This window comes from Dryobates pubescens, chromosome Z, assembly GCF_014839835.1.
Source record: "Dryobates pubescens isolate bDryPub1 chromosome Z, bDryPub1.pri, whole genome shotgun sequence".
Lineage (NCBI taxonomy): Eukaryota > Metazoa > Chordata > Aves > Piciformes > Picidae > Dryobates > Dryobates pubescens.
Window position 1 is genome coordinate 100,713,246 of NC_071657.1, and position 14,667 is coordinate 100,727,912.

The following is a 14,667-nucleotide window of genomic DNA, read 5'->3' on the forward strand; positions in this document are numbered from 1 at the left end:
TGCTGAGGTCCAGGTAGACTACATCCACAGGCCTCCCCACATCCACCAGGCGGGTCACCTGATCATAGAAGGAGATCAGGTTGGTCAGGCAGGACCTGCCCTTCCTAAACCCATGCTGGCTGGGCCTGATCCCTTGGCCATCCTCTAAGTGTTGCGTGATTGCACTCAGGATGACCTGCTCCATAATCTTTCCTGGCACTGAGGTCAGGCTGACAGGCCTGTAATTCCCTGGCTCATCCAACCGGCCCTTCTTGTGGATGGGTACCACGGTGGCCAGCTTCCAGTCAGCTGGGATCTCTCCAGTGAGCCAGGACTGATGAAAAATAATGGAGAGTGGCTTGGCCAGCTCATCTGCCAGCTCTCTCAGCACCCTAGGATGGATCCCATCTGGTCCCATGGACTTGTGGGGGTCCAAGCTGCTGAGGAGAGCTCCTATCACTTGCTCATGGAACACAGGGAAACCATGCAGCTCCCTGGCTCCCTCTGCCAGTTCTGCAGGCCAGCTGTCTGGTAGACGTTCTTTCCAGCTAGTAAAAACTGAGGTAAAGAAGGTGTTAAGTACCTCTGCCTTTTCCTCATCCTGTGTTACAACATTTCCTTCCATGTCAACCAAGGAGTGGAGGTTGTCCCTTCCCTTCCTCTTGCTATTAATATATTTATAGAAGGACTTTTTGTTGTCCTTCACATCAGAGGCCAGTTTAAGTTCCAAATATGCTTTTGCCTCCCTAATTTTCCTCCTACATGCCCTAGCAACCTCTTTAAACATTCCATGGGTTGCCTCACCTTTCTTCCAAAGATTATACACCCTCTTTTTTTCCCTTAGTTCTATTAAAAGTTCATTACACAGCCAGGCTGGCCGTCTGCCCCGGCGGCTCCTCTTCCGGCACATTGGCACAGCCTGCTCCTGAGCCTTCATCAGCTCTTTCTTGAAGCAGGTCCAGCCCTCCTGGACCCCTTTATTTTTAAGGGCTTTCTCCAAAGGAACCCTCTGAATTATTTCCTTGAGCAACCTGAAGTCCGCCCTCCGGAAGTCCAGAGTGGAGGTCTTCTTGCTGGCCCTCTTAGCTTGACCAAATACCGAAAATTCAATTATTTCATGGTCACTGGCCCCTAAACAGCCTCCGACCACCACATCACCCACCAGCCCTTCCCTGTTGGTGAAGAGGAGGTCAAGCATAGCCTTGCCCCTGGTAGGCTCACGCAGCACCTGGGATAAGAAGCTGTCCTCTATGCAGTCTAAGAACCTCCTAGACTGCCTCCTCTCTGCTGTGTTGAGTTCCCAGCAGATGTCAGGCAGGTTGAAGTCGCCCATAAGGACAAGGTCAGGAGATCTTGAGACAGCCTTAAGCTGTCTATAGAATGCTTCGTCGACATCATCCTCCTGGTTGGGTGGTCTATAACAGACTCCAACCAGGATGTCTGCCCTACCGGTCTTCCCTCTAATTCTTGCCCACAAGCATTCAACCTGATTGTCCCTAATCTCTAGCTCAATGGCATCTAGTGCCTCCCTGATGTACAGGGCCACCCCTCCACCCCTTCTTCCTTGTCTATCTCTCCTGAAAAGCCTGTAGCCATCAATTGCAGCACTCCAGTCATGTGAGCTATCCCACCACGTCTCTGTGATGGCAACTACATCATAACTTTCCTGCTGCAACAAGGCTTCCAGCTCCTCTTGTTTGTTTCCCACGCTTCGTGCATTAGTGTACATGCACCTCAGCTGGGCTGCTGGTTTGGCCTCTGACCCTAGCTTACTGCCCCCAGACTCTTGCCTGAGGGGACTAGTTTCAGCCCCTCCCCCCTTCAAAACTAGTTTAAAGCCCTGTCGATGAGAGCTGCCAGTTCCCTCCCCAGAATCTTTTTACCTTTGGGGGACAGGCCATTCTCATATACTGTGACCTTTCCCCTTCTTTGGGACAGATGTACTCCATCTGTTGCCAGGTGGCCTGGTGCAGTAGAAATTTTACCAAGATCAAAAAACCCAAAATTCTTTTGTCTGCACCAGCCTCTAAGCCACTTGTTGATTATGGCTGCTGTCCTGTTCCTTGTGGTATTCCCTCCTGCAACTAAGGGTATTGAGGAAAAAATTATTTGAGCACCTGTCCCCTCAACCAGATCTCCCAGGGCCCTGAAATCATTTTTGATAGCCTGTTACTTTTGATGTAACCTGCTTTCCATATATGCTTGTAAATATATAGCTTGCTCTTCGATTGGGCTAATTGTGGTTTCTTACTCTGTGGAGGAGGGAGAGCTAAGCCCTCTCTCAACCTACCACAGAGTAGCACTGATACAAGCAAATAAATTCATGTTCCTATTAAGCTGGTGGAATGTTTTGCAAGTGCTTAGAAACACTGGGAGGTTTTCAGCATTCTCGGGGTTAAACAGTCACAATAATCAGGAAATATCCACAATTTTCGTCTGAGTGTTCAAGTCATTCTAATTTAAAACAAATAAATTTTTTCTGCAGGTCAGAGAAATAGGACAGGTAGCAATTGGAAAAAAAATGAGGAGGACTGAAACTGAAAGGCTGAAGTGGGCAGTGAGTGGCTGGAAAGCAGCCCTGAGGAGAGAGACTTGGGGTTGCTGGTGAGCGAGAGGCTCAACATGAGCTCTCAATGTGCACTTGCAGCCTGGAAAGCCAATCAGATCCTGGGCTGCATCAAGGGAAGTGTGGCCAGCAAGTCAAGGCAGGTGATTCTCCCCCTCTATTCAGCTCTGGTAAGACCCCACCTGGAGTACTGCATCCAGTTCTGGAGCCCCGATTACAAGAGGGATGTGGACGTGCAGGAAGGTGTCCAGAGAAGGGCCACAAGGATGATCAGAGGGCTGGAGCATCTCTGCTATGAGGACAGACTGAAAGAGTTGAGGCTGTTCAGTCTGGAGAAGAGAAGGCTCTGAGGTGGCCTTCCAGAATTTGAAGGGAGCCTACAAGAAGGCTGGGGATCTCAGGTAGTGATAGGACTAGGGAGAAAACATAGAATACATAGAATAAACCAGGTTGGAAGAGACCTTCAAGATCATCGCGTCCAACCCATCAACCAATCCAACACCACCCAAACAACTAACCCACGGCACCAAGCACCCCATCAAGTCTTCGCCTGAAAACCTCCAGTGATGGCGACTCCACCACCTCCCCAGGCAGCCCATTCCAATGGGCAATCACTCTTTCTGTATAGAACTTTTTCCTAACATCCAGCCTGAACCTCCCCTGGCACAGCCTGAGACTGTGTCCTCTTGTTCTGCTACTGGTTGCCTGGGAGAAGAGACCAACATCCATCTCTCTACAACCTCCCTTCAGGTAGTTGTAGAGAGCAATAAGGTCACCCCTGAGTCTCCTCTTCTCCAGGCTAAGCAACCCCAGCTCCCTCAATCTCTCCTCGTAGGGCTTATGTTCCAAACCCCTCACCAACTTTGTTGCTCCTCTCTGGACTCGTTCCAGCAAGTCAACCTCCTTCCTAAACTGAGGGGCCCAGAACTGGACACAGTACTCGAGGTGTGGCCTAAGCAGTGCAGTGTACAGGGGCAGAATGACCTCCCTGCTCCTGCTGGCCACACTGTTCCTGATGCAGGCCAGGATGCCATTGGCCCTCCTGGCTGCCTGGGCACACTGCAGGCTCATGTTCAGTCTACCGTCGACCAGCACCCCCAGGTCCCTCTCAGCCTGACTGCTCTCCAGCCACTCTGACCCCAGCCTGTAGCTCTGCATGGGGTTGCTGTGGCTAATGTGCAGAACCCGGCACTTGGATGTGTTAAATCTCATGCTGTTGGACTCTGCCCATCTGCCCAGCCTGTCGAGGTCCCTCTGCGGAGCCTCTCAACCCTCCAGCAGATCAACTCCTGCCCCCAGCTTGGTGTCGTCAGCAAATTTACTGATGATGGACTCGATGCCCTCGTCCAGATCATCAATAAAGATGTTAAAGAGCAAGGGGCCCAGTACTGATCCCTGGGGCACACCACTGGTGACTGGCTGCCAGCTGGATGTGGCACCATTCACTACCACTCTCTGGGCTCGGCCCTCCAGACACTTCCTAACCCATCGCAGTGTGCTCCCATCCAAGCCATGGGCTGACAGCTTGGCCAGGAGTTTGCCATGGGGAACGGTGTCAAAGGCCTTGCTGAGGTCCAGGTAGACTACATCCACAGGCCTCCCCACATCCACCAGGCGGGTCACCTGATCATAGAAGGAGATCAGGTTGGTCAGGCAGGACTTGCCCTTCCTAAACCCATGCTGGCTGGGCCTGATCCCTTGGCCATCCTCTAAGTGCTGTGTGATTGCACTCAGCATGACCTGCTCCATAATCTTGCCTAGCACTGAGGTCAGGCTGACAGGCCTGGAATTCCCTGGCTCATCCAACCAGCCCTTCTTGTGGATGGGTACCACGTTGGCCAGCTTCCAGTCAGCTGGGATCTCTCCAGTGAGCCAGGACTGCTGAAAAATCATGGAGAGTGGCTTGGCCAGCTCATCTGCCAGCTCTCTCAGCACCCTAGGATGGATCCCATCTGGTCCCATGGACTTGTGGGGGTCTAAGCTGCTGAGGAGAGCTCCTATCTCTTGCTCATGGAACACAGGGAAACCATGCAGCTCCCTGGCTCTTTCTGCCAGCTCTGCAGGCCAGCTGTCTGGTAGACGTTCTTTCCAGCTAGTAAAAATTGAGGCAATGAAGGTGCTAAGTACCTCTGCCTTTTCCTCATCCTGTGATACAACATTTCCCTCCATGTCAACCAAGGAGTGGAGGTTGTCCCTACCCTTCCTCTTGCTATTAATATATTTATAGAAGGACTTTTTGTTGTCCTTCACATCAGAGGCCAGTTTAAGTTCCAAATGTGCTTTTGCCTCCCTAATTTTCTTCCTACATGACCTAGCAACATCCTTAAACATTCCATGGGTTGCCTCCCCTTTCTTCCAAAGATGATACACCCTCTTTTTTTCCCTTAGTTCTATTAAAAGTTCATTACACAGTCAGGCTGGCCGTCTGCCCCGGCGGCTCCTCTTCCGGCACATTGGCACAGCCTGCTCCTGAGCCTTCATCAGTTCTTTCTTGAAGCAGGTCCAGCCCTCCTGGACCCCTTTATTTTTAAGGGCTTTCTCCCAAGGAACCCTCTGAATTATTTCCTTGAGCAACCTGCAGTCTGCCCTCCAGAAGTGCAGAGTGGAGGTCTTCTTGCTGCCCCTCTTAGCTTGACCAAATACCGAAAATTCAATTATTTCATGGTCGCTGGCCCCTAAACAGCCTCCGACCACCACATCCCCACCAGCCCTTCCCTGTTGGTGAAGAGGAGGTCAAGCATAGCCTTGCCCCTGGTAGGCTCACGCAGCACCTGGAATAAGAAGCTGTCCTCCATGCAGTCTAAAAACCTCCTAGACTGTCTCCTCTCTGCTGTGTTGAGATCCCAGCAGATGTCAGGCAGGTTGAAGTCGCCCATAAGGACAAGGTCAGGAGATCTTGAGACAGACTTAAGCTGTCTATAGAATGCTTCGTCGACATCATCCTCCTGGTTGGGTGGTCTATAACAGACTCCAACCAGGATGTCTGCCCTACCGGTCTTCCCTCTAATTCTTGCCCACAAGCATTCAACCTGATCGTCCCTAATGGTCTGAAGCTGGAGGTGGGGAGATTCAGACTTTATGTGAGAAGGAAGTTGTTCACCATGAGAGTGGTGAAGCCCTGGAATGGGTTGTCCAGGGAGGTGGTTGAGGCCCCGTCCTTGAAGGTGTTTAAGCCCAGGCTGGATGAGGCTCTGGCCAGCCTAATCTAGTGTGGGGTGTCCCTGCCCATGGCAGGGGGCTTGGAACTAGATGATCCTTGTGATCCCTTCCAACCCTGACTGATACTATGATACTATGTCACCAGACTGAAATATAATTGAGCTTTATTTAAGGAGTTTAAACAGTAAAATTCACGGCTCTAGAGCATGAATTGAATTAGCATTTTATTCCATATATTCCATGTGTTAAGTGTTCTTTGTCTTCTGTGGCTTTGCTCTAGAAGATGGTGTCATGATAGTATGTTAAAATATCTGCTGCCATGAATAAAATAAAAATTTAAAGGATAATTTAACATCTGGTATTGTGCAACTAGTTATATGCATACAAAAGCTAATCTCTCTGACCTCTTCCTACACATTTTGCAGATTCAATTACTTTCTGTGTTCATAAAGATACTTTGCTCTAAAATTAATAAGCTTTAACACAGTGCATCTTGCTTTCAGATTGTTTCACAGTTGTGGTGGTTTAGGGTGGGTGCTGCTGCACAAGCCACACCTGTGATGTCCCAAAAGAGGGCCCAGCCCAGTGGGTGATCACAGGAAGCCAGGTATTTTATCCCATAATGCTATGCTCCCCTATAAAACATCAGTGAGGGGTCCTCACTTCCTCTTTCTTCCCTCATGGCTGCCTAGGTAATGGCATGAGCCACCTCCCTTGGGCTGGGTTGGGGGGGAGAAAGAGCCCTGGCGGGGGGGTTGGGCGTACCCCCAGGTGGGGATGGGATGTTTTGGGTATGTTTTGGGATCTCTCTCTTTTGTCACAGTGCTTGTGGTTTTCTGTAAAACTTTCATTGTTTTTTTTTTTTTTCCCATTTAAACTTTGCACCATCTTTGCAATCCATTTTGTCTGAGTCTTGCTTTTACCCATAGTGGGTGAATTGGTTTCTCAAACTACCACAACAGTGCATCTGAAACAAATTCTCAGGTCTAAAAGAATAAATATTGTAAATACTTATTCTGCTTTTACTAAACAAAATGTTGTTCAATCATCATCAACTAAAGTTCTTTTAAAAATTGCTACTTAATCAAAACATCAGAAATTACTCCGCGTAGTAGAATTGTTTCCACTCTACCTAATGGCAACATTACTGAAAGTAGCATTACCATGTAAAACAAACAAACAAAAAATAACTTGACCCTTTAAATTAAATGAACAGTTCCTAATAAAAAGTCCACTGAAATCAGCAGAGAGATTGTGTACATTTTTCATAGATTCAAGTATGAGAAAACTAATCAAAATAACCCGGTTTAATATTTGGTTATAGGCTTGCTAACACGTATGTTAAGAGTACGTTTCAAAGCTTTGCTGGAGCATTTAAGCTCACTTTTCCTATTAATACATACTAGTGCTCAAGCCTAACAATATCTGAATATTTCACTTGCCAAAAAAGGACCATCTTATCCAGGGTCCAAGCTGTGGGTGTGTCTGCTGGGTCCTCAGAGCAGCTGAGTGCAGACTTTGGACTGTACCTATTCCTAGGGTATGGCAATGCAGGCTTCAGAGTTCCTCCATACACTCTTCCACCATCATGTTGATACATATTACATGTGAGGACAGGAAAGATGTTTTATCTTTTAATACTTTCAGATTTATATAAGGAATATAATATATATTACTTCTAGTCATGTTCTAAAACAACCATGAAAATAAACTTTTTGTTTGGAATTTCTGCAATTTACATGAGAGATACTTGATGAACAACATACTTTTCTCTGAATGGAATTAAAAGAAATGCCCTGAGCATACAGCCACACAAACATATATGCACAAAGGATGCATGATTTGTAGATATTTCCTTGGTTATTAACTTGAAAGTCTCAGCACTTGTTTTGTTTGAGGAATTATGACCATTTTGAGTTTTGCACTTTGTTGTTGACCACATGAGTTGTGTGAACTCATTATTTTTAAGTGAATATTGAGAAGAATACTTGTGGCAGTTAGCAGATAAAGCATGAATGATCAGTAAGAATTTATACAAATTCCCTTTTCATCAGGTAGCCATGAAATTACAATAATTGCAATCAGCACTGCCCTGCTTTGTGCAAAGGTGTAATTTGTTTTAGTTATTCAGCTTGTGTTTTTGCCACCTTATGTGCTGGGTTACACCCATCCTGGGGGGGAGGGTTGCAAGAGCTCTGCTTCCCCCAGGGAACAAAAGAAACCTGATCCAGGTGGACATGGTTTCTTCCTCCTGGGAGGAGGGTGCCTTGGGTCTAAGTTGGTCTGTTCCACTCCCCCTTCCTGTCCAGCAACAATATAAAGTAAGGTCATGGCAACCATGTTTTTCTTTGCTCCTGCCTCTCCTATTCAAAAGGACCAACAGCTGCTGCTGGCCTCCTGGTTCTGCCATGGGGTTGGGCCTGATCCTCTCCCTTCTGCATCCACACATCTCTAAAGAACTGAAACATGCACCAAGGGAGATTCAAGGACATTCAAATTTGGTTTTGTATATTATCCTATTCATCCTTATTCCTTACCCTTGTAGATCCTCCCTGTTATTGCTGTATATATATATTTAGATTTAGATTTACCTCTAGTAATTTCAGAAGGTAGGGGGAGGAATTCTCATTTTTTCTACTCTCCCATCTGAGCTCTTAAACTCCAGTTAAGGCTCAAACCACTACACCTCAGCATCAGGGCTGCTATTACTGTGAATAGGCATGTGCAGCTGTTGCTTGTGAAGAGAAGCTAAAAATTTAGGGAGGAAGGAAAACAGAAGACAAAATTCAGTTTAATATCAAAATATGTCACAAGAGTTAGGATGATAAATTTAATACTTTTAAATTTTATTCTGAATGCACTGATGTTAACTGAAAGTACCATAGAAAATCCAGATAGGAAAAGACTCTTGAGGTCATCAGGTCCAAACATTAGCCCTACTCTACCAAGCTCACCACTAAACTGTATTACTAAATGCCACATCTAAGCAACCTATAAACCTGCCCAGGGATGTTGATTCAAGCACCTTCCTGGGCAGTCTGTTCCGATGCTTGAATGCTCTTTCTGTGAAATTTTTTTCCTAATGTCTAGCCTAAACTTACTCTGGTGCAGTTTGAGGCCATTGTCTTTTGTTCTGTCTCTAATTATCTGTGAGAAGAGATGGGAGGGCAAGAGTAAAGAAGGGGTAAGTGTGAGTAGAGGTACAACTGAAGAAGATACACAGAAATAGGCAAATACAGTGGTAGGGAGAAATAGAAGGAAAGACTCTGAATAGCCTGATTGTCACAGAATGTGTTGGGTGTGGAGGAGGACAGCAGGTTCAGCAAGAAAGTGGAACAACATGCTGGAGCAAGAAGAAAATGGCAGTAGGAGACACTGGAGCCTCAGGTCTCTCCCATTAAATGTGCAAGGAAAGCACTTGCTTCTTCACTAGTAGAGAACAATCTACCACTGATTTCAGTTATGGTAGCAGCTCAACTAGGAGGCATCTGCAGATAACAGGTAGCTTTCAATATGATCATAAAGTGTTCATAAAAATTCTAGCATTTTTTCACATTTTTCTTTTTAAAAAATCAAGAGGAGCAGACACACAAAACACTCTTACAGAGAACATTGCACAAGCCACATACTTAGAAGTCAGAAAATGACAGAACTGGGGTTTATAGCATATCTTTAGTTTTCTTTCTCTGTGTGAATGTACTATTTCATGTCCTTCTTACCTGATAACATGACTCTTTCAGACTGATCCCAGGAGCATTCAAGATGGAGCAGCTTGTCAATCATCTGATTGTCTCAAAGAAGATTATATATGAGCCTTAGCCTCCTTGTTAAGGATTCTGGAAAGTTTGGAAGAGCAAAGGAGGCCTGCAGTTAAAGCAGATGAACAGAAAAAAACAGAAATGCATCTAACTAAAGACTGTTCAGTGAATACTGACATTGTCTCCTGTCTGGAATGTCTGCAAGGCCTATTTTCTACTACAGAGAACAAATAAACTTTGAGTAATGTCTCTTTAAGAAATAAAAATGTATTTATATTCCAGATGAAATGCATTATCTGGTTTAATAAATGCCAAATCTTAGGAGAAACAGTTCAGAGTTTTAATTTTCAAAATCAGGGAATATGATTTCTTTGTTTCAACATAAACCTCTAGTTTGCCCATACATGTTCACTGTAAATTCCATTCCAGTTGAGTTTAGTGCAATGTGCTCACACAAATTAGCCACAGTAATTTGTGATATCAGAAATGTTAAAAATATATTTGTAAACAAATTACTTAGAAAGGATTTGCCTCAAAGAAGCAGAAGTTAAATCAGAATGTTTGTGATGTGAACTCTAAGGAAATAGAGTTATTCAGATAGTCTGGAACCACGTGTAAGATGGAACTGCTTTCAGTTATGCAAAAATACAGTATGCATGATATATTTGTAAAGGTTCGAAAAAGGTCAGCCACAAAAAAAAGTTTGATATTGCCAGATTTAGAGGAATGTGAATACTGACAAATAAAAAAACAGCTGGCAAATTGCATGAATGATAAGAATCTGAGTTCCCAGAAAATATGACCCTGAAAAGAGCTGCTAATGCTCCACTCCACAATAACTGCATACCTATCCTCTAAGTGTTTTGAGTAGTTAGCCAGCACCCACCCCCTAATGTGCAGGGGTATGAAGAAAGTGTGGAGTGGAGCACAATCAGCTATTTCTGCTGATTCAGTTCTTCTCTTTTCTACTCTTCAAGTACAAAGCAGGTTCAAAAACTGGTCAGCAGATGAGTCTAGTACTTGTCATCACTGTGACAGGAAGAACAAATTTGAAAACAGACTGTATTAGAAGAAGCAATCAAAAGTTAACCATAAGAGTATGAATTTTAAATTGTGAGAATAGTTCAGAGATAGAAATTAATCTGTACTAATGTTCACATAGTCCTTTAATACCTTGGTCAAGTTTGCACCATAGAAAAGACATAGGTTTTTTAAAGCATCACCAATCCTGGATGCTTTCCTACACAATTACTCCTCACTCTCATAACAGTAAATTAAATTACTGGGTGTTTTCAAAAAGGGAAGAAAAAAATGAAAGAAATTGGTAGTGCTTGATTTTAAAAAACTATCTTGGCATTGCATCAATTACTTTTTATCAAACATATATGAACAAATTATAATGAACTATTTAGTTAGCTTATGCAGATCAGTTCAGGGATTTATTACAATTTCTTATTTCAGATTCTAGATAACCACACATACTTACCTGGCAGGGGAGACACCATGATCAGGCAGGTGGTTTGCCCAGGGCGAGGCGCAACCTTTGCACTCTGGGTGTGCTGACCCCTGTGGTTTCCCCAAATGTAGGAAACTCAACTGTAATTTGTGGTAGTGGGGGACTGCATTTGAACTGTCCCCTGGGTTTTGGGGGGTTTTGTTTGTTTGTTTGGGTTTTGGTTGGGGTATTTTTGTTTGTTTGTTTGCTTGTTTGTCTGTTTATTTGTTTAAGAAGGTGTAATTAATAAGTGGCTCAGAGGCTGGTGCCACCATCAGAATTTTGGATTCCAGTCCAGATGACTGGAAGCTGGCCAACATGATGTCCATCCACAAGAAGGGCCAGGAAATTACAGACCTGTCAGCCTGACCTCAGTGCCAGGCAAGATTATGGAACAGGTCATCTTGAGTGCAATCACACAGCACTTAGAGGATGGCCAAGGGATCAGGCCCAGCCAGCATGGATTTAGGAAGGGCAGGTCCTGCCTGACCAACCTGATCTCCTTCTATGATCAGGTGACCCACCTGGTGGATGTGGGGCAGGCTGTGAATGTAGTCTACCTGGACTTCAGCAAGGCCTTTGACACCATTCCCCACAGCAAACTCCTGGACAAGCTGTCAGCACATGGCTTGGACAGCAGCACTCTGAGCTGGGTTAGGAACAAGCTGGAGTCCAGAAGTGGTGTCCACCAGGAATCAGTGCTGGTCCCAAACCCGCTCAGCATCTTTCTTGATGAACTGGATGAGGAGATTGAGTCTGTCATCAATAAGTTTGCAGATGACACCAAGTTGGGGCAGGTGTTGATCTAGGAGAGCTCTGCAGAGGGACCTTGACAGGCTGGACAGATGGGCAGAGTCCAACGGCATGAGATCTGAGTGCTGGATTCTGCACATTGGCCACAACAACCCCACACAGTGCTACAGGCTGGGGTCAGAGTGGCTGGAGAGCAGTCAGGCAGAAAGGGCCCTGGGGGTACTGGTCGATGGTAGGCTGAACATGAGCCTGCAGTGTGCAGAGGTGGCCAAAAAGGCCAATGGCATCCTGGCCTGCATCAGGAACAGTGTGGCCAGCAGGAGCAGGGAAGTCATTGTGCTCCTGTACTCAGCACTGTTTAGGCCACACCTTGAGTCCTGTGTCCAGTTCTGGGCCCCTCAGTTTTGGAAAGATGTTGAGTTGCTGGAATGAGTCCAGAGAAGGGCAACAAAGTTGGTGAGGGGTTTGGCACACAAGCCTTATGAGGAGAGGCTGAGGGAGCTGGGGTTGATTAGCCTGGAGAAGAGGAGGATCAGAGGAGACCTTATTGCTGTCTACAACTACCTGAAGGGAGGTTGTAGCCAGGTGGAGGTTGGTTTCTTTTCCCAGGCAAACAGCATCAGAACAAGAGGACACAGTCTCAGGCTGCAACAGGGGAGGTTTAGGTTGGATGTTAGGAAGAAATTCTTCACAGAAAGAGTGATTGGCCATTGGAATGGGTTCTCCAGGGAGATGGCAGAATCCCCATCACTGGGGGTGTTTAGGAAGAGAATGCATGAGGCATTTGGTTCTATCGTTTAGTTGATTAGATGGTGTTGTGTGATAAGTTGGACTTGATGATCTCAAAGGTCTTTTCCAACCTGGTTAATTCTATTCTATTCTATTCTATGTGCACAAAATAAATTTCTTCCAACATGAGATGCAGTCATATCTCAGTATCAATAAAACAAGTGGTAAAACATTCCTCTGGCTTCATTGCAGTCTCTCAGCAGAGAGCATGAGAGATGCCATCTATCTAACAAGGTTGTAGAAAACTTATGAAGATATATCAACATGCAAAGTGTTGATGGTTTCTGCATGCTTCATTTTGACCTGAAATACTTGTATTCAATAGTCTGTTGCCAAATAAGAAGTGACTGCTTCATTCTCTGATTATGTTACTTCCTGCTGACATGAACAGAAGCTTTACACAGATGAGTATATTAGTACAAAACATGACAGACATTGTTTCAAAAGATGTTTATTGAAGTTTTCTTTATTTGGTACCTGTGAGCAACTAAGTCTTGTCTCTCTTGATGTGACTCAACAAAGATAAAATCACTTTGCTTCTTGCCCAGACAATAGCTGATGTGTATTGGGCAGTTGCCATTGGATAACAACTCTCTGGAAGGTGCATAGAGAAATATTGCTCACCAGATTGCAGCTGCCCTGGAAATAATGGGCAGAGGCCACTGCTATTGATACTCTCTGGTATATACATACCTAAAAATCTGTACAAAATATCTGAGCAACTACTGGCTCAAGAGAAGGAAAACACAGGAAAAGGAAAACATGGTGAAGGGAAAGACCTGGAAAATGCTGCTGAGAAGGAAAACATGAGAGAAAGAAAAGCCTGGGGCAATGCTGTTCTGAAGAAAAACAGAGAGAATACTAGGGAAGAAACATGACAGAGGCATCACCATGTAGCCTGGAAGAAGCAGACCAAGAGGAACCCTCTCTCTGTGTCTTAAGTTCCACCTGCTGAAACTCATGGAGCTGAAGAGGCTGCTCAGAGGACAGCACAGAAAACAAGGACAACATCTCCTCCATGACAAAGCTGCAGCAACCTTCCTCCACAGACCCAAACTGTCTTGGGAGGTGAAGTGTGTGGTAATATATTCCTTTCCTCTTCTCTCTCCCTCTTCTATCTCTCACTCTCTATTTTCTCTCTCTCTCTCCTTCTGATACATCCACTTTATTTGTGTAACTGTTGATATTTTGGCCTCGTTTGTGCCTGTAATTTCATAACATGGGAATATTCAAAAGAACTGAGTCTCTTTCCCTTTCTGGACCAAGACAGTACCCTAGCTTTAGGTGTAAATATTAAAACTGAACTTCATCTAATTTGAGGCTAAAAGTGCCAGCCATTACAGAATAGAAGAAATCTGATGCAGACCATTGATTCATGAAACAACCTCTGGTAATAGCTATTCCAGTTCTGAGGAATGATCTGGCTCTTGTTTAGGTGCAAGCAGACTCCAGGAATACATAGTATTAAATGAAGACTACATTTTACCACCACAGACACCAGACAGAAAAAAAAGAGGCAAAAATAATAAACCATTGAAATCTAGAGATCATTCTTCATGGTGCTTCATCAAGCTGCAAGACAGTGGGTTTTGGTGGTTTTTTTTTTTGATCCAAGGCATTCATTTTGTCTTTCCAAAATTAAGGCATTTGAGACAAAGTAATATGTACTGCTACATGTGTACAGAATCACACAGTGGTAAACATTGGAAGGCACCTCTACAGATCATCCAGGCCAGCGCCCCTGCCAAAGAACGTTCATCTTCTGAAAGGCAGGTTCTGCTTGAGGAACCTTATCTCCTTGCATGACAAGATCAGCCACTTAGTGGATGAGGGAAAGGTTGTGGATATCTAGCTCTACTTCTGTAAAGCCTTTGATACTGGTTCTTAAAGCACTCTCCTGAAAATAGAGGTTGCTCACAGCTTGGGTGGACACATCCTCTAGGATGTCTGTGCTTCTATTTTTATGCTGCATTATACTGTGTACAGTATATTGCAGTACTGTAATACAATGCCATCATTTTATGTTACCTATTTGTAATTGCTGTAACCACAAATTACTTGCAGTCCAGCAATATCCTATGCTCCAAATATGAATTGCTGCATACTGTAGTCAGCATCACAGTGCTTTGTGAAAAGTCACTCTCTGAAACATAAATCATGTCTTAAAA

At 44.9% G+C, this 14,667-nt stretch overlaps 1 non-coding gene across 1 annotated transcript; it reads left to right on the plus strand.

Annotated features, from left to right (window-relative positions):
- Positions 1–10,940: 10,940 nt before the first annotated feature.
- Positions 10,941–11,102, plus strand: LOC128899548 (U1 spliceosomal RNA). The gene has a single exon (XR_008463140.1). It is a non-coding gene; the product is annotated as a U1 spliceosomal RNA (small nuclear RNA).
- The last annotated feature ends 3,565 nt before the right edge of the window (positions 11,103–14,667 follow it).